This window comes from Hermetia illucens, chromosome 1 (assembly GCF_905115235.1).
Source record: "Hermetia illucens chromosome 1, iHerIll2.2.curated.20191125, whole genome shotgun sequence".
NCBI classification, from domain to species: domain Eukaryota; kingdom Metazoa; phylum Arthropoda; class Insecta; order Diptera; family Stratiomyidae; genus Hermetia; species Hermetia illucens.
The window spans coordinates 71,450,721-71,478,378 of NC_051849.1; the positions used below are offsets into that span (position 1 = coordinate 71,450,721).

At 37.2% G+C, this 27,658-nt stretch overlaps 2 protein-coding genes across 2 annotated transcripts in view; both read right to left on the minus strand.

Moving 5' to 3' along the window:
- Positions 1-12,229, minus strand: part of LOC119646171 — a 66,779-nt gene extending 54,550 nt beyond the window's left edge. The window contains exon 1 of the mRNA XM_038046549.1: positions 11,643-12,229. The gene's annotated coding sequence lies outside the window, so the exon portion shown is untranslated. The remainder of the gene's footprint in view (positions 1-11,642) is intronic.
- LOC119646168 (probable inactive tRNA-specific adenosine deaminase-like protein 3) overlaps positions 1-27,658 on the minus strand; it is an 80,698-nt gene that overhangs the window by 16,040 nt on the left and 37,000 nt on the right. The window contains exon 2 of the mRNA XM_038046547.1: positions 19,363-19,393. The gene's annotated coding sequence lies outside the window, so the exon portion shown is untranslated. The remainder of the gene's footprint in view (positions 1-19,362; positions 19,394-27,658) is intronic.

The window sequence follows — 27,658 nt, forward strand, 5'->3', positions numbered from 1 at the left end:
CTAAATGTTTAGAATGCAATGAATACATTCAAATTATGTTGAATAAATCTACTTACTACAATGCAATAATTTCATTATTTTTTTTGTATTACTATGTTATCGCCGAAAAGTTGATATATTTTTCGCAACGATGGTCTTATGAAATATAATTATAATCATCGTACTCGCATATACACCTTATAAACAATTAAAGGGATCATTCCGTGTGTCGGATTCGCGGAATAGATTTTTTTGGCATCAATTGTATCTAGATATAGTGTAGAATATATGGGTAAAGTGATTTTTTGATATTCGGAGTCCTTCGAAAATTATGGGGTTAAACACGTGACAAGTAACATGCCAGATTTATGTCGATCGCCGTAATAAAGCTCGTATTTATCGATCCGAATGACGTTCGAATGACTTCGCTAGAAGGACAAAAATTGAAGCCAAGGCTGTACATGTGCTTCTTGGCGAAACCTAAGGTTTATGGACTAGGTATAGCAGATTAATGGTCAGTTAAGACTTTATGGCTAAAAATCACATTCTACTTTTTAAATGCGTTTTTCTCGAAACTGAATGTAGAAAATCGGCTGCCACCATAGCCCAAACTCTATCAAATGAAATTCTTTGAATTTTCACGACTTATTCAGAACATATTTCTACGGTCCGCAAACTAGGATAATTGCGATTCATTCAGTAGTTTCTTTTTATTCATTGAAGAAGCCGTAAAAAAATACCAAAATTCAAAAAAAGTTGAACATGGCACAAAAAATTTAGTTTTTCATATTTTTTAATAATCCTAGTTTGCGAACTGTAGTTAAGTCCGCACGTTAAAATCGCGTTTACTTTTTTTCTTTAAGATGATTGCAGCGCTCTCTAGCGTGGCAGCAGAAAAACACATTTTTTGGAGATGGGTGTATAAATTGCCCTGTATTGCAATGAAGAGCTATGCGATGGGGGTGGAAAAATTACTATGCACGACCAAGATATTAATAAATCTATGGTGAAAAATTCGTATTTGTATCTTTATCCAGTTCTTCACAAAAAAATTTTAAAAAAGCGAAAAAGCCTTCACACAGGATGACCCCCTTAATAAAAATGAACATAACCTATCATAATTTATTTATCTAATATCTATTTAATAACTATAAATAAATTTTGTAAAGGGGTACCCGGGTACCCCGGATGGATTTACGTGTACTTTTTTCGGCTTCAAAATTTTCTTAGCTAAAAAATGGAAGAAAATTGCTTAATGCATAATTCGACAGAAAATTGGACCAATAGACTCCTCGCGTTAGAAAATGGCTATATGCTTTTTTAAGCGGAAATAGTAGTTTCACCTGCGAAACGCTCATTTGCTTATTATAATGGTTTAAAGAGGGAGTTCCCACAAGGCGGAGAAGAAAACGTGGTGATGTCATCAAGCGAGCAATCTTATCTACATAAGGTATCCGGTTTAGTGTTGAGATGCTGGGAGTCCTGGGTCCGCACCCACTTGGTGACGGACCGAACCACTTGGGAAGCGACTTACTTCCTCTTCAGCGTGACCGAAAGTACCATCTGTCGTTACTTTCGGTTACGCTCCCCGACAGTCAACTTTTTCACCCTGTTTAGTGTTTATTACCTGTTACTTTTCAAGTAATCAATCAGTTTTTAAAAGGAAAGTGAAGAGTGAATGGACAATCCTTCAAGTTACTTTACGTTTCGGCAGTAATGGTAATAAGCTATATAGCAAATTCTGGGGATTTTGCCTGAACGGCAATGAAACGTACATTTCTGATAGACTCACAGGCTGCAAAAAATGGATTCGCACTGAGCGGGATTCGAACCTTGAATATTCTGCGGTATCTCTTCTCTTGTGACTTGATTTGAATTTAAACATAAAATTCTATCGAAATCGTATATTATCAACTAAGGTTGGAGTTAACGTTTAAAAATGTTAACTGACATTGAAATGATCCTCACAATTTAAACCTGTCTCCAAAGAATCTGGATTCTGCCGGACGATGGCGATCCACGTCTTCTGAAAATCTCCTTTCGGAACAGTCAAAAATTATTCGTGCAGCAAGGCACGAAACAATATTTCATCGTCCTCCTTAGCATTTCACGCGGGAAATTAATATTGACAGTTTTATATTTCTATGAGTAGCTGTCAGTTGCCGGGCTACAGAAGTTTATCGGCTCGAGTTGTAACGTCACACAACATGGCGCGGGCTTTTCAGTCTATTTGAATTTGATTGAAATTTAAAATACTGATAATTTCAAAAACAGTTTTTTTTTTTCAAAAGAGAGTTTTGTTGGCCCAATCTTCGTGGAAATGATTTCCATCATTAGTGAAAATCAAGTCTATTGTGAAGATCCGAGAGTTTGTTTGTATGTCGATGGGTATGCAAGTACCCGTGTGGTAAATACAAATATTTTTATGGCCAAAGTAGACTCCTCCCAAAAAAAGATGATCTTACTCGGGGAAACATTTGGCGAATGAATTTTTTTTCTTTATGTTGGGTTACCGCAACATGTGGAACTTTGAATATGCAAATACTTCTTAAAATTAACAAATGGTGAATTGTGGACTTTTTTCATTTTTCAAATAGTTTTTATGCCAAATAGTTTAGGAAATATTTATTATTATAAAACTAAACGTTTTTATGGTTCCACATATCGGCATGAGTAGGTAAATAAGTCTGTTAAGTAGTTTTCAGTAAAACGAGTTTAAAGTTTTGATAAACGATTTTTAATAACAACCTTTACTGACTAGATGTTCCAAAATATTTTTTCGTATACTTATTTTCTAGCAGTGTATATTTTTACATAATGCGCAGATCTGAGTCAGCTGATTATAAGAAGGGTATTATATAGAGGGACGATTGGAACGGATGCTTGCGACTATTGGTCCTTCCTAGTTATATCTACTGCCGCGCCCCGTTCTTTGCGCGATGAGTCGAGAAATATTTTGAATTGCAATCTGATATTTTGACAGTAAATTTTCAACATCTATGCACTTTCGTAAAAAGCTGATTTCTTCAACTCGTCACATTGTACTACTACCTTAAGTCTACAGACATCTTAAAAAACAAGACAAACAATTCGAAATTAATAAAAATTATTATTAGAGCAATATGATCAGTATACTATGCTGATAAAAGTATAAGACCACATCACAATTTTTTTATAACAAAGATGTAGATTTGTTGACATTTGCTCAAAAGTTATCTTACAAATCTGGATTAATAAAGAGCAGAATCTCTGATTCTAGATTAGAAGATTTCAGCACAAGGCAAATAATAAAGAAGGAGGTTTGCATCGGCGGAACATATCAAAGCAACCAGCAATGAAATTTCTATTTTTTACGATCTCCGCCTCATTATACAAGTATAACAGCAATCGAACAAAAGATATGGAATATCAAACACTTGCGCCAACAGCACCAAACAAACCAACCTTCAAAAATAGACATACTTTGTTACGTACTGTATACATACTCCATTCAGTATTAAATAGAATAAATAAATTACGAAAGCCTTCAGGGAAAAATACCCCAATTGGAGGTTTCACCTATCACCACCAGCAAATTCATTTTAACACAAAAATCATGCTCCAAAATTTAATTTTTAAAAACTTGCTATTAATTAGTATTAATTAAATAATTAGCACAACAAACAAATCTAAATTACCTGGACTTAAATTGCCTGTATGCGCAAGACAATGTTTTTAGACAGCAATATCAATAGATATAGATATAAGGGATAATAGATTTAGAAGTGGTCAAATGACAAAGCTTACAGGAATAGAAGCTGAAATTAACCTCAGCTTATGATATAAAAATAAAATCGAGCAATAAAATATAGAAAGGAAGTTGGAAATATCCACAGGAACGACAAAATTTAAAAAAAAAAAAAAAGTAAATTATGTTATATAATATATAAAAACTGCCAGAAAGATTATTTATGGCTTTTTACGTAAAACCTGTCTGCCGCCACGCACCATTTACTTGAAAACTTCAGAATCTATTGCGACGAAATTTGATCGAAGTTTGTGGTTTGTGCAACCAATGGCATGCAACAAGTGGTAAGATTCTGCTTCTAGATCGAGGGAGCTCCCTATCCATGCGAAAGGGAAATTTATTAATACTTGCGCTGCTATAAGATTTTTATTGCTTCAATTGATCTTAATCGGTATCAAGCATTTTATTTTTCGATTTGTTGGGTACTTTGCAGGATCCTAAAAGTTACACTAGTTTAGTCTAAGAACTAAGGTAGAAATTACTTACCGCCGAAAGGGTAAACTTGCACCTAATATGAGGGTGGTCAGAGAATTATGAGTTTTTATCTCGAAACTTTTTGTTTTTTGATTTAGAGCTTTAAGTCTGCCGAGAAGGAGAAATGATTTTACGCGATTACCAACCATTACGAATGTGGAAGAATCGTGGAACCAAGTTAAACCCATGATTCACAAAACGGTAAGTGGTACATCAACCGAGATATTTGGCTTTGGAATGACGATGTTTAAACGAAGGTCCGTGAAAAGAAACGCCGATAAACTGGGCACTCGGGATGGCGAGAGAGATCTGTACCGACTTGTCAAAAGTCGACACCAATGCACACAGGATATCGAACACATTTGTTGCGGTTATGATTTTGCTTACCGACCTTCGAGACGCGACAGAAGAATTTGTTCATCCTCCTCTTCCACAACAGTTGCCGACATTTGGACCCATTCCACCTGCCAGCGGCACTGAAGTCGAGAAAGCAATTAAATGATTGAAATCGGGGAAAACAACCGAACGACATCGTTTCTGAGCTCTGGGAAGCGAAGATCTGGGATCCAATACTGTGGCAGTGATTTCTTTAATCGAGTTATTGAGAAAGATAGAACACTATCTGACTGGAAAGAAAGCAAGACAGTTCCAATATGGAAAAAGAAAGTAGTTCAACAGAATATTCAAATTACCGTCCGATCCGGTTGCTCCCCCATGCCGTGAAAATTTTTGAACACGTTCTTGACAACCGTACTTGCGAAATCGTTCAAATAACTGTGAATCAAGCGGGGTTGGCCAAGAACTATGGAACTACTGACGCAATACACGCTGCGCGGTTACTCATGGAGGAACACCGTGAGGAGCATCGCTCTTTCTACAGTGCATTTCTGAATCTTGAGAAAGCGTTTGTCCGTGTGCCGTACGAACTCATCTGGTATGCTTTACGACAACACTGCCAGAAAAACTGCCAGTTCGAAGTGTGCTAGCTGTACTAAAACCGTTTAGTGTTCGTCAAGGAAGCATCTTCTCAACACTCTTCTGTGTTCTTCTTATGGACACCGTCAAACGGGATATTCAACGTCCAGCGCCCCATACAATTCTTCATGCAGGTGATGTTTTCCTAGGATCTCATAGCAAAATTTACCTCGAGCAACTTGTCCAAAAGTGGAATGAACGCCTCATTCAACATGGCCTCATATTCAATCTGAATTTCATGAAACAGGAACTATCCCTGTCAGTGGCAGTGACCAGCCTAAGCCTAAGCGTTTTAAATATCTCGGGTCAATGGTATCAGCTATTGGAGAACTGCGTTATGAAATTGCTTCACACATTAGCGCAACATGGAAGAAGTGAAGTTCCACAACTGGTGTCCTTTGGGAATATCGAAGTCCAATTCCAATTCCGAATTGCTAATATTTCGAAAACCATCAAACTTTTCACTAAGGACATTTAATGTTTTTCCGGATGCTTTTCAGTTGCTGTACCAACTCTTTAGGTATTATCGTTGATTTTCGGACACCCTGTATGTACCAGTATGTTGGCTTCTTCTTATAACATAGCCCGATCACGATAGCTCTTGTGCCAGACACGTGCAAATGCATACAAGACTACGGCGGTCTGCACGGAGCACTGGCCCATAGGGGACCATGCCGCTAGGCTTGGCATACCCTACAATCGCATTGTCGAAGCTGTGGAGAAGGAAGGGAAACCCTCCTGCACTTTCTCTGCGATTGCCCAGCTCTGGCTAGAGTCAGGCTGCGGACACTGGGTAAACCATTCTTTGGGGACCTCAGAGAGATTTCTAGCTGCAGGGTGCGAGAGTTGCTTTACTTCGTGAATGCTAGGGGCTGGCTCTGAAGATCAGAGCCGGCTGGACTCTGGCTGCCTGCTCCGATAACAACAGTCACGGTCTTAGGAGTTTGTGGCATCAAAACGGCGCACCAAAGCGCTAATTGGGCTCCTCGGAGTGCCCACTGACACCTACCCTACCCTTATACAAAAATGTGTAATTTATAATAAATCTCAAAAAATTAGTAAATCTTCATTTCTTCATGTGTAAATTTGATAACGATTTCTAAAATGTTATCTGAAGATAGAGCACTCCACCCTTCTTTTGGAGTTTTGGCGTTAATTGTATTATCTCTAGTTGCAGGCCAGTATGAAATTGAGGATCTCCCATCTTTCTGCTCAGGCGCATAGAGAGACCACTTGTGCCCAATCTTGGCGAGCAGGTATTGGCTTCGTTTGCGAGTGAGAACGTCTTTTGTTTAAACTGATATGGACTCCACGTCTTCCTCTAATTGCTTATCTGTGCCGTGTCACCATAGTCAACATCGGCTTCCAACCAACTTGTTCTGCCCCGACATCACTGGAGTCACTAACATTGACGTTATTTAGATATATAGTAGCTCTTCAAGAGCTGCATTGCGTCGAGTTCCCGTCCGAAAGAATTCTATCAGTACAATGCCAGGCCACATACATCAATAGTATAGTAACTTGCCAGAAGCCCCGGAAGTTTGATTGAGGGGTTCTTATAGACCGGACCTGGCGCCAAGTGAGTATTATCTGTTCCTGTCGATGGTGAACGATTTTATTGGTGAAAAATTCCCCTCGAGAGAGGTTTTTGAAAATGGACTCTCTCAGTTTTTTGCTAATAGAGAGGAGGGCTCGAGAGAGACATAGTGCAATTACGTTAAAAATGGCAACGATTATTCTGGGTAAGCTAAATAAAGCCTTCAATTTCATGCGAAAATATTTCTTTTTACTAGACAAAATAATTTTTGCTCATAATTTTCGGTCGAGTAGCAAGTTGATGATGAAGCTAGGATATACTTCTAGAAGTGTAATAAACACCTTTCATTTGATTTCCTAAACTATTCTGTTGGAATTGAAGAACTTTTACCTGCGGTAAGTTCAACCTTCGAGGGATTATTCTAAAGTAATGAGAAACTGGTATTTGCAGTGGCAGATAGGCGAGTTGCTCAGGTGGGCGAGTTTCGAGATGTTCTGTTGCATCAGTGCAGTAACACGCTATGATTACATCTGATACCTCGATCGATATGGGGTTGCACCTATCATGAAAAAATTGCGAGAGAGAGAAGTTTTCGATCCTATGGCCATGTAATTCGCGTTGCCGATAGCAGACTAGCTAAGATTGGTCTGAATTTAGAAGGCGATGACTTGATACGCTAGATGCTGATTTGAAAACCTCTAGACAAGCCGACCCCGCTACTGAACGAAAAAAAGGCTAAAGAAGGAGAAGAAAACGAGATTTTGGTTATCCCATTTTCGTTTATGTCTTCAAATCAAAATTGATTGCTTAGTATTACACGATCATATGAATAATCGAAATCCGTATCGCTTTTTTTATTTTTATTTATTGTCTCTGGTGGACACTGTTTAAATTGTAATATGTCCATTTTCTAATGTACTTCTATCAGCTTGCCGGTGATTGATATTGAAAGATTGTATCATTCGAATTTTCGATAGGAATTGTATTTGAGGAAATGGAAAAAGTTTCGTGGGAATCGTTAATCAAGAATTTTATTCTGTGTTTTGGGATGTCTTCCTTTGTCCAGTAGGGTCCGCAAGAAATTGTTAGTTCAGATGTTTGCTCGGAGATTTTTTAAAATACTGTTCTAAAGTTTAACACCGGAAGCTCGACGCTTGAAAGATATGGAATTAATGAAAGGGTTTTGTGCATTTCTTGTGTAAGTATGTTTGAGTGAAGAACTATTCCATTTGTACGTAGCCGGTAATTTACATACATATATGCATTAGGCATGTCAGACTACTCAATTTACTGTGACATTAGCATTTAGCGTTTTGCGTTGCAGTAAATTTACAGGAAGATACAACTTTGAGCTACTGTAACTTTGTCAGCAATAGAACGATTTTGACCAAAAGTGGGAATATCATGTTCCATACAATAGTCTATATTGCTACAAATTTTTATGGCTAGGATAAACTTAAGGGAGATTTTTGGTCAATTTCCAAATATTATTAACTTATTTGAAGAATGTTTTGAGAGCTGGACAAGATAGGCAGCTTTGACATTTTTTTTTACAGATTTTTCGGTTGAGTAGATACTGAGAATGAGTCCATGAAAGAACTGATCATTTTATAGCTCCGACACTCTTGTTCTCTTGACACGCTTGTTTTTTGCCTTTATTTTGGTTATTTTTAAAGAACTGAATAAAGATGCAAATGAGAGTTTTCCACCATATATTTACTAATATCTTGAGCACACGTAACACTTTTTTTAAACTGATATCATCGCTCATTATTAAACTATATGGCAATTTATCCAACTATCTCCAAAAAAGTGCTCGCTAGAGGACGACCTGCTCATCTAAAAGAAAAGAATAATTCAGTACACCCACCCGCAAACCAGAATTGTTAAAAATATCAAAAGGTGAAGTTTTGGTAGTTTGTTAAACTTTTTTTTTGGAAATTTTGATGTTTTTGGCACTTTCTCTAATGTATATATATATAAAACAAGCCGGAAAACCGGAAGCTTGACGCTTCAAATATGAAAGGTTTTGTTTGTTTCGTCTGTGAATATATTTGAGTGCGGAATATCCCATTTGTATCTAGCCGGTTATGTGTACAAATTTAGCTTGTCAGGCTACCCACTTTGGTGTAATATTGATATTTAGTACTCTGGGTTGAAGTAAATTTACACGGTAAAGTCAATTTTGAGATACTGTAACTTTGTTAGTAATAGTACGATTTTGATCAAACAAAGATAACATGCTTCATATGTTCTATATTACTCCAAATTTTTGTAAATCTAGGATAAATGGCCCATAAAACTTCGATTTCTTCTAGAAACACATGTAAACCCTTGCTTCAATTTTCGCTCTTTTATCAAAGTGAATCGGACGTCGTTCGGACCCGCAAATTCGCACTTCATTACGGCCGTGTTCCTTTAGATTTTATAGGGTTAGAAGTGAGGGATTATTGGGCATGGGGTTAGGTCCACCTTTTTTTCAAACGCTTTTTTCTCAAAACGACGAGTTTCATTTGCGGGACTCAAAAAGTAATAAATCAATCATTATGAATGAAAATATGAACCAACATTTGGTATGAAATCATATTCTTAAGGGTGCCCGCAAAAAAGAGCAGTGAAAAAAAATGATGAAAACCGAAATATTTTTTTGAAGCACCTACAAAATTTTTGATTTTCATTATTTTCAGCAGCATTGAGATTCATATTCTTAGAAAATAAGTTAGTGGTTGTAAAATTAAAAGCTTTTTAATTTCAAAGAAAAATTGGATTCGCTACAAGTCCCGCAGTTGGAGAACTCCAGTTACGACCTTTAGCAGAATATTGTCGCGTAACTCTTTTATTTTTAGCTTAAACTTTTCAAAAACTTCTCGAAAGTTGTTCGGAATATGACTAATATAATGTCCAAATTTGATTCAATTCCGAGCAATTCTTGCCACTAAAAAAATTTCAAAAAAAAATATGCGAAAACAGGCCTTTTAATGTGATTTCCCCCTTGACAGCTTTGGTTCGTACTGTAGCCAATTTTCCAATGAACGAGGCACATGCGGCTATTGTTGGTTGACCAATCTGACTTAAAGCGCGCCTGAAGGCCAAATTCGAATATTTCGAAGGAGTATTTGCTTTTTAGATACAATATATATCAATAAAAATGTATTGTATATATCCAGAAACAACATTTTTAAATTTCTAGCATAGAAGCGTGTAACAGTATTTATGTTCCTAATAGGTACAGAGACTCTTTAATACTTCAGCAAATTCAGCTGTCTGGAACCAGGTTTGAAGATCTCTTATGTTATCTTACGAAATTTTGAAACGAGTAGTATCCACCCAACTTCCTGAACCACCTAATATAAAGGAATGCGGTCATATTTGAATGGTTATTTGCACCAAATTTCATTTGTGACATATAGCTGTGCTGTGCTCTACTGAGTACACCCCTACGCATACCGTGAATTACACTGCTACATGTTGAACTTAACGAGGATCACGTAAAGAGGGGTGCTAAATTGTTTTCTCACCGAATATAGCCATGTGAGGTATCAAATAAGAGGATTTGATGAGTACTTTCCGTACCAGATAGCTTTGACAGTGATTGCAAGGGGAAGGGTGCGGCGGTTCAAAAGGAGTCAATTATTTCAAACTATCAAGCCCAAAAATCTGAAAAGAAATATGATGGCCCATGCACATTATTTCTAGTCACCAAAATACTCTGCGCTACGATATCTGTTCAAATCAAGTTATTAACACTATATTATTATATTTTGACGATTTACTCCAAACCCCCCCTTTCAGTAATATAGGTTTTAATATCAAGCAGCACACTGAAAAGCATGGTGGAAATCATTCTATTATTAAAAAAGTTATAATAGAATGATTTCCACCAGCGCGTTAAATGTCAGTACCATATCGAATTGAACATCGGGGATATTCAACGTATATACATTACGAATTATAATAATATTGTATATAAATGGAACCATCGTGTATTCAGATATTCTTACATAAAAAATCAACAAAACCTTCTACCTGAAGCGATGATATTCCAATTTCCGACTTGTTTTAACTTATTGGGTTCTTCCCCGCTCTTATTAATGGTTGCCATAGACCCCTATGCGGGACATAGCGCGCCACATAAATTTTTCATTTTCTCCCTCTTTTAGCTTAATGTTAAATCATGTCATTTCCTGTATCAAATTTCATGATAGATCGCGAATCAGCTTCAAAAAGACCATTCTTCCAAACTCTAATAAAATCAATATTTTTTTTTATTCTAATTTTGCAATTTGATTGCAATAATCATAAAATTTTTCAATTTTTTTTAGTCGTCTTCAAGTGAGGCTGGTGTTTGTCCTGATGCAATAGGCTTATCACTTGCGCAGCGCTTATTGTAAAGATAATGAAATTAAAGTATAATCAAATGTATATTGGAGATAAATGCAGGAGGCTATGAGGGTATCATATAAGAAGAAGAAATTGCCTGATGTTCCAAATGCAATTTGAGTGAATATATAAAGAAATCTAATTTTAACAAAGAAAAAGAAGCCAGTGAAAAAATGTAATGCAGGAAAAGTAAACAATTTGATTCCGTTTAATGTATGTAGATTGGAGGCAATTTTAAAGGTCGAGACTCTTTCTTTTCTATTGCCTATATTTCAGCAAATAAAAAAAAACTCTCGAATGAAGGTTACACACAATCTAACAAACACCCCTTCGTTATAATAATGACGCTTGGTCTGATTTAATTTAAAATCAAAAATTGAAGACAATTGTTATAAAAAGCACCAAGTGCTCTGAGATTTATCAATTTTGTAAAAATTAAATTGTTAACTTTATCATTTACTGTCTATTTCATTGTGCCATCGTATATAGATATAAATAAAGTATCATTACCATTCAAGTTTTGATATAATTTCCCATGTGCACAAGTGTTCATGTGTTTTTGGTCAAATTCTCCAACACTAAACACCAATAGAGCAATATTCGATAAGATACTTGTAGCAAGATTAGATTCCGCGATAAATTCGCACACAATTCACAAGCAACTGACTTTCAATTAACATATGTAAATGTTAATACTACTATTTAGCATTAATAACACCAAACTTCATATATTCACGGGATTGATGTAAATAATAGGAGCGGCGGCTATGACAACAGTGAAGATATTTGCAAGTTCCAAATGTATCCCGTTTGTTAATGAAAACTGCAGACGACCTTCTAATGTATTTCAAAAAAGCTATCAAATAACCGTAACCACTTTCTGTGGGAAGGTATACACAAAGCACGTTGCCAATTTGTAAATATGAGAAAAGTTATAAAATGAGACCTAGTTTTATGTTCGATAATAAACACCCGTACTTGTAGTGCTTGTTTACGATTCACATGATCGCACAAATTACACTGGTTGATATTTAAATATCTTAACTCCTTTTCAAATTATCTCACTAAAAACAAAATATTCCGATTGTGATAAAACGTATTAACGTATCGAGAGTAACATCCAAACGCAATCCGTGTCTGAGAGTAACTAAAACATTTCTTTTTTATGAATCTTAAAACGTAACCAACGTTCGACAGTGTATAGATACAGATTTCAGGTTTGTTTCAATACTGGTTAGACAGCGAAAACCAACGACAATGATTAGTACTATCAGTTAAAAGCTACCCGTAGTAAGTCAAACTCTATTGGCTGTCTGAGTGCTGATAGAAGAGAGTAGTCAGTCTGGATGAACAATCATTTTCCAATGGGCTGCAAAGATAGACCGTGTTGAGATTTTTCTTTGAAGATGTTAGTTTTTTGCCGAGATTTGCGATACTTAGCAGACATCTTGGTGTATTTTAAACGATTGAGTTTGTAAACAATGGCATGGTACACGATTTATCGGTTTACGTTTTAGTACAGCTGATCCCGAGAAGCTTAACTTTACGCCGGTTTGGAGGGCTTCCAACTGTCTAGCGTTTCGAGTTCGCAAATTCATGACCTCCGAGATGATAATTTCAAAGTAAAAGTGAGAAAAGCCAGAATTTTCAGGAATTCTCTATCATTTAAGGTTTTGTAGAAGCAAAACCAAACCCCATTAAATATGATTTCCTGTGCATCTTACTATTACAGTTGAATGAAGAGAATGAGATGAATTTACATTATATGATTTTAGGATGGACGGTCATAAACTGTCAAACCACAAAATTATCAAATCTAACCCAGGGACTAAATACGGCATTTTATACACTATATATTTGCAAGAATAAAACCCAAAATATTCTAATGTTTCACAATATTTTGAAAATGCTCTATGAAACCCGACTGAATTTGATTTCAGATGAAGTATAAAGCATTTGTTAATTTGGTGCAAATGTTACTGTTATTAATTTTACAAACAGTAGCTTAAAACTCATATTTGACTTCCGTACTTTTGGCATAAACTCCAAACCCCCAATTCTCCAGTTCTTTCTTAATTGTGTCATTTCACCCTAGATCCAGCGCAAATTGATCAGTTGTCCGACATTAACGTTGCAAAAGCAGTTTCCCTGTCCCATTGCTCCACCCAAATTTGGTAGCCAACTGCAAGCCCAGCGTCATCTAAGCTATAACAGGCGAGTAAGAAAATTCTTCCAATTGTTGTTATTAACCGCCTGAGAATGCTGGCATTACATAAAGTTCAAATTATCAGATACTTCTCAAGCACAAAGATGATTACACAGCGACTAAGAATCTTCTTGTGGAAAATCAGGCGAAGTTCGTCACTTATACTCTCCCTTCGGAGCGTCTGCTTTCCTGTGAGCTGGAAGTGATTTCAAATAATTCCGATCCCTAAAAGGAATGATAATTCTCTCCTTCCTAACAGCTGAAGGCTTGTCCTCATCCAGTTAACCGCCACCAAAGTTTTCGATCAGACCATCAAACTAATAATCGATGAGCACTGCGATAGGAACAATTCTATCCCAGATTTTCAGTTCTGATTAGGGCATTTGGTTAAACACGCTTTCTTAATCCTCAAAACTTATATATAAACTTCATAACATCCCGAATTTCATGCCGCAGCTCTGCAAGCTAATCTTTAACATTCTAGATGGTCAGTAATTCCGCAAGGAAGTTCAGAAGTTGCTTTCCTATCCCAATACCCGCCCTGTTGGCATCTCTCTTCCCAGCGGACATTCCGATGACCTAATGGCTTTACATCTCGACGAAGGGCATACTCTTTTCTACGGAAATAAAAGAGGCTAACTCCAAAAACGTCTTCTGACGCCATCAGTTTAGACCCTATTCCAATCATTAAATGGGTTTTTATTTGGGTGTCGCATCACCTCCATCTTATCCAGTATCACCCAAGTTAACGAGGCAATGAGTCATGTAGACGATGCTTTCGAATCAGGACACAATTTTCTGCTACAACGGTTGATTGGACCTTCGATCGTTTTCGGATTCATCTTCTGGAGAAAAGAACACTGTACCGACATGTTTAGAAGCGACGATGGTGTGGAGTACATATCCGGCCGGATCCTCTACCATTTTTTCTAAGGACCGCGAATTAGATGCCGTGATGGGCTAAATATGTGCTGAGGTTTCAGGAGGGGTGTTAGTCTCACCCTTATGTCTGAACAACCTTTTTTTTTAAAAAAAGATGAGCTGCTGAGGAGAAATAAATGGTTCACATTTTTGTAAATGTGTAGCGCAAACGATTTTGGTCACGACGTGAAGACCCGCCCCAAATGACTTCAAAAGGAGAATTTCACCAGAACTGTGGTGGGACTGATCGAACACTGAATTCGAAAAAATCATAAAATAGTTCTGTTCTGTCACGGTAATTTTAGACTATACGCATCTTTGGTGAGCCGCAAAAAAACCTGAGCTGACCATATTGCCTCCAACAGGATCCTGTAGTGTACCGTTATGGCTTTGAATAACGTGCTCTAACATGCTCCAAGTTTCAGATCCAATTGAATTGTCATAAGTAGAAATCGTCTCGATCGTTTCAGACTTTACTGCTTTTTTTGGAGTTTTTTTTACCAGAACCATATTCCAAAATGATAGAAGGTTCTGAGTCGTATCGCTAGCCGTACAAAGAGAGTAAGAGACGGAGGAATTTCCAACGGGGTTTCCGGAAATGGGAGTGTAAAAAAAGTGAACTTGTCTCAAAATACTTATGTAGTGTGAGAGAGAGAGAGAATTATGAAGAAAAAAGTGTACAAAGTTACCCGCATATTAAAAGCGCTTACAAAGCGAATGGCCGATTAGAATTCATCCTTTTTTTGTTGGTTGTCGGACTGAACGGATTCAATAAATTTTTTGGGTCTTTAGACATTTCTGCAGCTTTCATTTACAACATTGCGTTGGGGATAGCCCTGAACAAGGAGAAAGAATTGAATGCAAAGCACGGGAATTTTGCCCAGTGTTTGACTGTTTCCGGAGATTGTTTTTGGAAAAGCTGGGATTCGCTTCCTTATTTGGCGTCTCAACATCTATCGGAAGTGATAGCGAAATAGTAAATGATACGGTGGTAAAATCGAATTTTTATCAAATGTGCGAGACTCAAGTTCAAAAGTACACAGCAAATGCGGGTAGGATTTTAATTGATGCCATATTTGGAAAAGCAGAGTGTGAAATACGTCAAATACGTCGGCAACCGTGACAACAAGAGAAGATGAGAATAAAAAAAAAGAGAAAATAGAAGTGTTGGTGATGAAGAAAGGAAAATTAATAGACAAGGTCGTAGGGCATTTTACGAAACGACGACGGACTAACAATTTAGCGGAACTCTAATTCTATAGAGAAATTGAAATCGAAAACCTGGGTGTAGGCGCCGAAACACATCTTTCAGACAAGAAGTTGGTCGAATGTGAAATTAATTTGACAGTAGTGATCTTCAATAAAGGTTTGTTATCGATTTTGATAACCATGGAAGTTTTGCGAATTACCTTGGGATTTCAAGCGGAGATGTGCGTGATTCGATTCCGATATGAGGTATCGAACGCGAAGGGAGTGACGCGGCATGTCAAGAACAACCCTGTTATGAAGGAGAGTTCACGGCATTGGTATTGCAAATAAAACCGTGTGTTTCTTCAAACACGTTCTACACTCCCATTTATCTTTAAACATGTTTTTAAGGTTTGTGTGAAACCTAAAATCGATTCAATGTCTGTCTATTTGTCATACCCGGTTTACTTACAAACTGCAGAATCTATCGTCATGAAAGTTGTGTTGTCTCTGAATCCTTTTACATATAGGACGTGGCGCCATTTTCTATTAAATTTAAGAGGAAAGGATATAGATGCGAAAGGGAAGTGCAACTTTTTTTTTCAAAGGATATTGCGTGTGGGGTATCAAATAAAAGGGTTCAATTGGTAGTTTTCGAAATTTGTCCTCTTTTTGGATGAAACACAGTGGCTCAAAATGTAAGCCCCAAAAAGTGGAACACGTCCCGTTTTTAGAACCTAAAATTTGAAAACCATCAATGATGCATCTATACCAAATCTAGGCCTCAAAATACAATCACCCCCAAATAAAATTAATAATGGTATACAGTAGAAACTCACAAAAGTTAAATATACGGAAAAATTAATTAGGCTTCCGCAACTACAGGAAACTCAATTAATTTGAGGATTTGATACGATATATCGGGATTAATAATTGTGGGAGTGCAAAATAACGAAAATTAACTTTGGGGACCGACAAATTTGTACGAATTAGCCGAAAATACCAATAATCGATGTACGAATTATCGGGATTCCACTGTATTCGGTAATAACCAATGTTTATTTCTTTAAGATGCGCATAATATTTATGTTTAATATGAACATGCAACTTGGAATTTGAAAATACATATATGAAGGAATATTTTGAATTGTTAGCTTGGTACGAATGGAAAAACATGCATCTTCTCAGACAAATGAACGCAAAGCCTTTATACCCGAAGCGTCAAGCATCCACCTTATTTAGCTTTACTTCAATTTGAAATAATTGTAGAATTCGATCATTTCTTTACCTTTTATGTGAAATCGGTCTAGCCCTATGTCACATGCACTTTTCTCAGAAATCGTTATACCTACTGACATTAATTTGGTGAAAAGGTTGGAATTGTAAACCTCCCACGCGGTCCCTAACATCATTCTACATTGAATTTAAGGGGGGGGGCATACATGCAAAAGGGGCTTGCAAACTTTTCACCTAATATTTTACGGATAAATTTATAAGAAATCAAAGTTGTCTCTTTTGTACGAATTTGCTCCAACCTAAGACCTTGAATATCAATCTAACACCAAAATGAATATTTGGACATACTAAATCCATATAACCTATATATTTATTTTTTTCTAATTTAAAAGCGGACATACGTAACTTAGAACCCCCCAAAAAATAAAGTCCACAAACTAGACTCCGCAGAAAATTTGGTAATATTTAAACAGAGTAACGCCAGGTTGTTGAACACCGATATGGGCAACTGTTCATTTAGCTTATTCCAGATAATTAGTATAATTAATAAAAGCAGTATTACAATTTCAGAAAAATTAATTAAAAATTAATTATCACGTTAATTTGTTTAATAGGCTAGGGTATATAGGGCTATAGAGTTAAGTGAAATAAATTGTTACAAAACCAGCAATGAAGAAGTCTTTTCCTTTTAATAGTTTTACTTAAAAAGGACTATAGGAAAGAAAGGAACTATTTCTATAAAACTTATAGGATTATTAAAAAATATCCAAAGGAAAATTTTTGGTAGTTTGGTAAACTTTCTTTTTAATTTTGGCGTTTTCTTTCGGAAGCTCGGCGCTGCAGGTATGAAACGTTTTGTTGAAATTTAATATCAAAGTATTTGGCTACATGGTATATAAAGTTCGTAGTGAAAATACGTTGAATATAGCTGATATTCAGTCGAAGTGATACTGACAATTTATATCATGGGGGGTAGATATTTGATGTGAAAGGGGCAATTTCCTGTATGATGCCTATCGAAGTCTATCCTCTCAGTAGTTTCTGAGAACGGGTACTTGAAATCAATGACCCTTTTTGGATCCTCGGACTTCCCCCTTTTACAACCAACGTCAAAACTAGAACCTGCTTCTGAAACTACTAATCGAGAGCATTTGATATCTCATATGATTACATTCGGTGATAAAATATTTTATAACTCGAAATCGATTCCTTTTTCACACCATATAATGCTGTGTGATGAAAAGCGAATTTTATATGGCCATAAAGGATTTGGGTAGTGGTCGAACAGAAAAGAAAAAACCAAAACACATCACAGTATGATGTAAGGGTGTATAAACCCCTTTAGTCGTGATTTGAAATTCTTCCGCATCCAACGTACTTTATTGATGTTTCGACAGTCTGGAGTCATTTTGTCGGAAGAAGGAAACGAAGGAGACATCATAAAACCTTTGAGGACTTTACAGCGTCCGAAAATCAAATTGTCCATAAAAGAAGTTTCAGATGCAAACGGTTTTTAAAAAAAAATATCAGTTCTTTAAATGCTTACGTCAAAATCTGGCATTTCATGTGGCCCAACCCAATACAATGGGGTGACCCCCCAAGAAGACTATACACAAAAGGTGAAACTGCCTAGGCAAGCTTTGAATTTTTATGGGAGAAAAAAGATCTGGTGGGCGGGGTTTTTCAGGCAAGATCTTAATTGCGTTCTGCGCATCTTCAATGATATTGATTCCCATTTGTGCGAGGTGTTAGTGCTCGTGGCCGCGTTTGGCATAGAAAATTTTCAGCTTGGTGCCAAAACCAACCGTAGAAGGCGGCGATCCGTATAATATAGCAACGTCACTTTATCAATTTCCTATTGTATTTATTTACGTATCTATTGGTAGTTTGCAGCTCGCTGCTTAGTTACATGGATTCGCACGCAAGTCTTAAAGAAACACGACACACAGCGCAGATGCGCAAAACGCACTACGCTCTTGACTCGGAATCAAACTGGATGATTAATTTTTGTCCTGCTTTTTTTGGATAGTTTCACCTCCTGTGTAACATTCCTCTTGGGTCAGTATCATATCGTTAAAAAGTATAATTGTTTTGGAGCCGATATTTTAATTACCTGACAATAGATACTTATGAAAACCTTTCTGCGCAGGCGCTGCCCTATTTGCAAAAACTATTATTTTGGTGTAGGATTTTGATAGTTTCTGAATTTGCATAGGAATATCCACATATTACCCATGGAGGTATATGCTTGTGCGTTGTTGTGAACACAAACTAGTTTTGATTTCGACCGTTGCTGTAAAAAAATAGTTGATCAAATGCGGAAGTTGATGACTTTGCGAAGGAGGGGTATTCTGAAAAAAAATCAGCAAGACAATTGTGTGCTACACCGATGTTAGTTGCCAGAGAAATTCGAAGTTCAAAAGGCTATTACTTATATTCAAGGGCAGCTTCAATTTTACTCTATTTGGAGAAGATAACGATTTTTCGCGGGAACCACCTTAATTGTTTGTTGAATTTATTCTAAATAAAATTTTCTCCTTTTCTAGGAGTTCTTCATAATCAATGAATCTAAAGTGGCCTGTGCAGATCGCATAGTTGCGTTTAATTGTTTATTTCTTCAATTATTGTGTTCCGCCCTTATAATGTGTGCGTTTCTAGGATAATATGAATAATCCTTACCTATATGTGATATTTGCATAATCAGATGAACCTGAAACAAAGTAAATAAATCTTTTAATGCGATTCATAAATAAATAGACTATTCAGTTTATTTGAAAGAAGAAATGCTAAAATCAGAACATTCTCAACTCATTCGCAAGCACAACACACCATTTCTCACGATCGATTAAGCAATCAAAGCGTTGAAGCTGCCACTCGTATTTATTTGCAGTAATGGTGGTTGCAAAATTCACTTTTATTTTCCGTGAGAGTGAAAAGAAAAATAAAGCCCAGCATCGTGTATACATATACATTCTAATAAATTCGATTTGTTTTCAATTTTTTCTCCATAAGATGAAATTTGTATAGGTTTGTGAGCACTTGACTGGTGCGCTATTTTGCGGAGGCAACGACATTTATCCGTTGTCGGTAAGCAGAGAATTCTAAGATAATTGACGTCATATTATGTCCAACATTGGAACATCGATTTTTATTTTTAGTGAATAATTTATGTCAACTGATAATATTCCCAAGATAATCGAGATAACACACCACAGCGGCTGCCTTATGAATAGAACTTGTTGAATTCAATCTAGCAGGTCATATGTGGTGGTCGTATGTATAATAACTGATAACAGCGAAATGCGCTATTCCCCTTTCTATCAAGTATTGAAGCTCAGATCAAGCAAAGTACACTGCAAAAGGGAAAAAAACTGTAGTAATGCCGAAGCAAAAAGTGGTTTAGACAATTTCGGATGGAATTTTTCGGGAGTGATAGCGGCGTATCTCAGCAAACGCTTTTGAAAGAGGCATAATTTCACTCCGAGCCTTGAAATCAAAGTGTCAACCAATTATCTGCCGAACTGATTGCCCAATTTAATTATAGCTTCTCATGCAGCCAACACAGCGTCTACTGCAAAAATATTCCTAAATATTTTTAGAAATATCACGACATATTTGAACTCAGGTTGTCTGAAGCGAATCACTTAAAAGCACGTGCTTTGTAGGGGCACTGCACACAAGCATTTTAGGAATTTGTGGGAGAGAAAGGAAAGAAGCAGGTCTATCAAAGCGCCAGGATGTATGCTGCTCTAAATTATGTTGGCTCGAAAATATTGCATGTTGCCAGAATTCCGCCTGTTTGAAAGTGCCTCATATGATACTTAAGAGTTAATTATCGGTTTATTCAGAAGTAGGCTGATAGTAATAATGCTGCGAATATCAACATGTTTACTACTGGGCATGAATGAAGCTGGGATTTTTAAAGAGTGCGTCCCTTAGAATTTTCCAAATTCCGAGGCATTTATCCCTTGAAGGAACTCCCAGGGGTTGCAATCCCTACGTGACTCACATATTCAACGTAATTCTACATCTCGCCTATTTCCCCAAGGCTTGGAATTACAATGCCTCCTAAATGTGGGAAAGGCCAAACGCAGGTTGCATCCTACAGGTCCATAAGTGTGCTACATATCCTGAGAGAAGGAGAAGATGGAAAGACCAGCGGTCTTTTTGAATGTTGCGCAAGCCTACGCCAAAGTATATCACGAAGGACTGATTTTTAAAATTAAGAAACTGCTTCCAGTACAATTTCATGTTTTCACTTCGAGTGCAAATTTAGAGTGAAATACAAAAGCTTCACATAGAATAGTTATCGTTCCGATGCTTGTAGTTCTTCTAAATAAAAATAAAACTAGGTAGCTTGCTCCTACTAATATATTGTAGTAGGAGCAAGCTACCTAGTTTTATTTTTATTTAAAAGCTTCACGTTTTGCGAATACAGCATCCAAGCTGAAGTCCCTCTAGGCACCGTCTACCACGTCTATACCACGGATCGCCATAATGCCAATATGGACTTCCGGAATTCAGTGTGTACATCTAATACAGAGTTGCTACAGAAAGTGCAGTCCAAGATACTACAAATGATTACCGATGATATATGAAAAATGAAAACATCCACATAGATCTTAAAATTACAACAGTAAGAGAGGAGATCTCATTGCAGCTTCACATCCTAATCCCTTAGCCAGGAGACTGCTGCAATAGCCTAGTGTTTCTCGATTAACAAAATGGACATTCTAGAATGTGGATATAAGACAAGAAAAGCCTTGTGTGTCGGGATGGTTGAGTGGTTAGAGCGCGGAACGGAATGTTAAGGTTCAAATTTTACTGTGACAGTGGGATTTGTACGTGGTTTAACGTCGAATACCAGTTGACTCAGTTGTGAGTCAAATCAGGGTAATAATCTTGGGCGAGAGCAATGCTGACCAAATTACCAAATTAGGGTATCATAATCCTGTAGTGTATCGTTACGGTCTTGAATGAAGTGCTCTAACACGCTCAAGGCCCTGATCCAAAACACTAGTACTGGGATTTCCATCAAACTTTCTAATATGATATTGAAACACATTGTGACCTATATTACTGCAGAATTACGAATATTGGTTGAACTTAGTGGAGTCTTAATAACTTTTTTTTTATTTGAGCAGAGGTTGCAATCGAGAGTATTTTGTTTTTTTTTTTAAATTTGTTGATTTGGTAGTTTCCGAGTACGGGTCCTTAAAGTAATTGATCCTTTCGGACCCCCTCACTGCCGTTCTTTGCATCCGATATCAAAACTAATATTTGCCGCAAAAAGTACTAATCGAAACCTTTCATTTGATGCCCCACATCGCTATAGTCGGTGAAAAAAATTTAGCATCCATCTTCTAGTTATATGGGGACCTTCTCCCCTTAATTTCAAAGTGCACCGATATAGTTCAGAAAACAGGGGGTTCACAGTTCAATCAATCAACCAAATTTAATGACAATGTTATCATTTATGAGAAAATTATGTATGACAAGCAGACAGACATCGAGTCGATTTGAATAAGGTTTTGTTTTCAACAAAACAGTTTAAAAGACAACTTATAAAATCGTGTGGCTTTCCTAATTTTCCTTATATCTGCTATCATTAGCTGGTGGGGATTGACGCCAGCCGGAAGCCGCTGCAGCCACCATACGAGGGCCCTTATAGTTAAGTTCCTCGGTGGCAGACACAAGACGGCGTTCTTGAGCAGGTTGACGTTTTTTTCCAGTCGGCAGTCGGCTTTGGCAAGGGTTCTCTTGGTTCATGGTTTCAGCTGGGGGTAGCGTGCTTTGGCGGAGCGATATATGACACCGGTCCAAAGCCCTGACCATGCCGAGCAATAAATGCGACTGCCAGACACGGCCGCAACTAAGGCAGTGTGCGGCGTGGATTTTCATGTTTAGATTCGAAACTAGAGGTCTCTTTGAGGTCTACAAAGAATTGTTTATTTAGTGTACACAGCCGGGCTCTACTTAGAGCTGGGCAATCGCAAAGGAAATGAGTGAGAGTATCTCCCTTTCTTCTCAATTCGGCAATGCGAATTGCAGAAAATGCGGAGTCTGGGATTGATGTCTCCTATAGGTCAGTAATCCGTGAAAATCGACGTAATCCTGTATACTTGTCGTGATCGGGTATTGTTGTAGAAGGACCAGATCTTCTTTGAAATAGTGCCTTGCTATCCGTCAGTTGTCAAGTAGAATAAACAGATTCCCCCTTTTGTAGTAGCCCGCGGGTTCTAGACTGCGACTGCCGAGGGACTATCAGCAGCAGGGCCCCTTCTGACCAGCCCGTTGACCCTAATGGTGAAAATTACTATGTTGCTCTTGGGACTCGGGTCGTATCGCCATCAGCAAGCCTCCAGTATGGCCAGTATTTTCGCTTGAAATACACTGGCATAGCTTGGAAGACCATACCATTGGGCTGCGTAGTGCGTATTGGCTCGGAATCCGCAGATTATCCTTTATCCATCAGTAAACAATACCGTAATATCGCCGATTTTCCGCCTCACCCTGGTACTAATTACTTTCATGTAATTGCCTGTGTTAAGTTAAGAAGGATGTTAGGTAGAGCACAAACCGCTCCAAGCTTATCGAAAAGGCTTTCATTGCCGACTCATCCACTTCACCTGGTGATTCCTAAAATTGAATTTACATTCTTGATATGAAGACGAGGTTAGATTAAAATATAATTTACTTGATATATACAAATTTCGCAAGTCTTCTAGAAAAAATTTCTAACCCAAATGAACAAATTCAACGGTTGTAGCAGGACTCTAAAAAGAACCTAGAGATATTGAATATATAAAAAATTAAAAAATTGGAAAATGTTTTGAAACAATTTATGTCCTTAGATCACCGAAATTAAGTAAAATTCAATGTAAAACTAGCGAAATTAATGATCCCTGTTCTCGAGGAGGGAAATGGAAGCAAATTGGTATCTAAGATGCTGGTTGAACGAGAAGAAAAACAACAGTAGAAAATGCGAAGAAATGAAGAATCTTTTGAAACACTTCAACCTCTTCTATTCCCGTAACTAAGAGGTATTCAGGGGAAAGAAGTGCAATTTGTGGTCGGTGGAAATGATCTATAAAATGAACGTCAGAAATGCCGGAGAAGTATTTTAAAAGAATTTAGTACTTATATCTGCGTAGCTAAAGAGAATTCAAGGAAAAGGAGCGTAATTCGTGATGAAAGCGATATATGAAATGGGGCCGAAAAAGTAGGGATAAGACGAAAAATCTTTGAAAACACCATAAACGTCTAAATCTCTATAACTAACTAGAATTCTGGGAAGAGGAGCGAAACTCGTGGTCACTGGTTTCGGCAAGAGAAAGGACTGAAAAATAGTAAATACGACAAAGGTGGAAAAAGTCGGGATAAAATTGAAATATGGTAAGAAATCGGTCAAAGATTGTTGAGCCGTGGATAAAGAATTTACTGTAATGAATGAATGAAGGAAACCTCCATGACGTTGAAGGCTATTAAAGGGAATAGAAATTTGCCAGCAGCAGCAAATTTCAAAACCAATTGGGGTAAATAACGTCACATTAGCTCAGGGTTGCACATTAATAGAGACTTCAGAAATAGAGAAGGATGCTGTCTATGGCAACTCTACGTAGCACACGAATTTTTAAAGGCGATAATGATAATGATAGTTGGTGGTCTCGATCATCGTAACGATGAGATTTATAGTCTTCTGCAAATTGCCTAGTTGTCGGTGGCACATTGTTTACGCTAAAGACATGTCACAGGGTTAGTTGGGTTTCGATTGGTCCTTAAGAAACACTTAGTCAGATTGACCGTATCGTGGACATAATTTTATGCTCCATTACCTTCGCTTACAGGGGCGAAGGGTTTGTACCAACAAGAGATGTTTCTGCGATTCGGTTATCGATCAGTAGTGGGAAACTTTTCTTCCTGCACCAACCACAGAAATTTTGAGAAATTTGTCAGAAGATATTAATAAACTGGCAGACATCGATTCTCAAGCAAAATTATTTCACCTGCTCATCCTGAAATCATTTCTCAGAAAGTGGTGAAGATCTTAAAGAAATACGCTTGTCTTGATTGCGACCATCGAAGGGGTATTTGAGTTCTACCTACTTTCGGAAGGATACTAATAATAATCGTTGGGGCAATTAGATTAGGGCCTGTGTTAGAGCAGTTCATTCAAGGTCGTAATGATACACTACAGGATTACAGCACCCTGTAGGAGGCTGACTACATTGCGCTCGCCCGAGATTATTACTCTGATTTGACTCAGGTATTCAATCACAGTTGAGTCGACTGGTATCCGACGTCAAATCACGTTACAAATTCCACTGCCACCAGTGATAACTGAACCGCGATCTTCCATATGACAGCCTTGTGCTTTAACCACTCACATCCGGAAGGATAACAGCTAAAACAATCCTGGTACGCATCACAAAATATTTAAAAAGTGCAACCGATAGATGCAGGCTGCTTTTCGCTCTAGTTTTTCTCGTGTTGACAGTAATAAATGCTGGGGATCGTTCTGCTCTTCATCTCCAAAGCAGAATCCGATACTATTTTTTCTCGTTATCGGTGACGTTCTTCATGTTGCCTTGGTCGGGAGACGTAGGAGAGCTCAACGGACTGCAGCCGAATGCCCCCAGATTTGGAAGAAACACTGATAACGAGACTGAAGACAAATACTAACAAAATGACGATACCAGTCTGATAGATCATCCCGATCGTGGATCGTAATGGACAGAAAATCGCCGATGCCGAACAATTAGTACATACATCTATCTATCTAGATAGCGTTGTTTCGGCATCACTCGACCCAATCATAGTGGTAAATTCATTTTCAATATTTTGTCTTGTATTTGTTTTGAAATGCAGGTACATTGTTAATAACATTAAGCTGCGCCAATTTTTTTTGTACTGCTATTTGAAAGCAGTTTTAAGTCTGCCAACATCCGCTTTTGTCCTGTTGTCTTTTCTTCTTTATCTTCTTCTTCTTTTCTCTCCGCATTGATCAGATTTGGAAGAAGAGATGGGTAGGTTATGTAATATCACCTTAAAATGTAATATCACATTACCGTCATCGAGCGCGATGTAAACATCATTTAACATCACAACATCGCCGATTTGCCATCCAGTAGAGAAGTAATGATGATATTATTGTGATAAGTCCGTGCCGATATTATATCCATTAAAAGGCATCACTAAACATCACCGAGTATTACTGCAATGTATCGTTCGGTACATCACATCGGGGCTGCGGCGTCTGCCGAGGTTCTTTGCAATGCCGAGAAAACCAATAGAAACTTCATTTTTATATGAAAATATCTCTATATCTCTATAGTATATAAGAACCTTTTGTTTTTTTCTTCTCTTGCATGAAAGGTTCATTCTGCATTCATACCTATATGGCATTGCCGTAAATTTCATATCAGTCTAGTGATAAGAAATTATAATAATCGTTGGCGCAACAATCCAATTGGACCAGGGTTTTGAAGTGCATTAGAGCACTTCATTTAAGACCGTAACGGTGCATTTCCAAGGTAATAGTACTCTATAGGAGCCAATGTGGTTAGCATTGCGCCCGCCCGAGATTATTATTCTGATTTGACTCAGGTACTCATCCACAGCTGAGTCGATTGGTATCCGACGTCAAATTACGATACAAATCCTACTGTCACCAGTCAGATTTGTGAGAATTTTTTTTTGTATCAATTGCATCTAGATATAGTGTAGAATATATGGGTAAAGTGATTTTTTGATATTCGGAGTCGTTCGGAAATTATAGTGTTTAACACGTGATAAGTCATATGCCAGATTTATGTCAATCGCCGTAATAAAGCTCGTATTTATCAGTCCGAATGATGTTGGAATGAGTTCGCTAAAAGAACAAGAATTGAAGCCAAGGCTGTACATGTGTTTCTTGAAGAAACCTAAGGCTTATGGATTAGGTATAGCAGATTAATGGTCAGTTAAGGTTTTATGGCTAAAAATTGCATTCTACTTTTTAAATGCTTTTTTCTCGAAACTGCATGTTGAAACTCGGCTGCCACCATAGCCCAAAATCTATCAAACGAAATTCTTTGAAATTTTCACGACTTATTTAGAACATATTTCTACGGTCCGCAAATTAGGATAATTGCGATTGGTTCGGTAGTTTTTTTTTTCATTGAAGAAGCCGTGAAAAAACGCCAAAATCCATAACAAAAAGTTTAACACGCCACCAAAAATTTTGCTTTTAATATTTTTTACTAATCGTGATTTGGGGACTGTACATTTAAATTTGGGGTCTGTACATTAAAATGCCGTTTACTTTTTTCTTTAAGATGATCGCAGCGCCCTCTAGTGTGGCAGCAGAAAAACATTTTTTTGGAGATGGGTGCATAAATTGCTCTGTATTTCCGTAACGAACTATGCGATCAGGCTGAAAAATTACTATGCATGCTTAAGATATTAATAAATCTATGGTGAAAAATTCGTATTTGTATCTTTATCCAGTTCTTTACAACAAATTTCTAAAAAAAGCCAAAAAAAACGGCCTTCACACGGGATGACCCCCTTAAGTGCTTGATTTTGCTATGTCCCAAAAATTGATTTTCTACCAGAATACACCCAGCGAAAGAATTATATGTGCAAAAATATATTTGGTATGATTTCTTTTTATAATAATTATTATTATTCATTGAGTACGCAGATAACTTCGTGTATGTGTGTAGTTTCTTAATACAATCGGTTTTTTTCATTTTCGCTCTGTTGCGGTACCGTTATTTAACAAAAACCTGCGGCGGCGTCTGTCTGTTGAAGGAAATATTTATATGTGCATTTCAATAGCGATAGTGTTTTGAAGCGCGCAGTGTGAAAGTAATTACGTTTTGTGAGTATTTTAATCAGTAAGGAAATTCAAGAAGAAGGTAAATTTATATTTATAGATTAAAATAGTTATTTTTCGAACAGAATTTTTTTTAAAGCACTATGCCACGTGGAA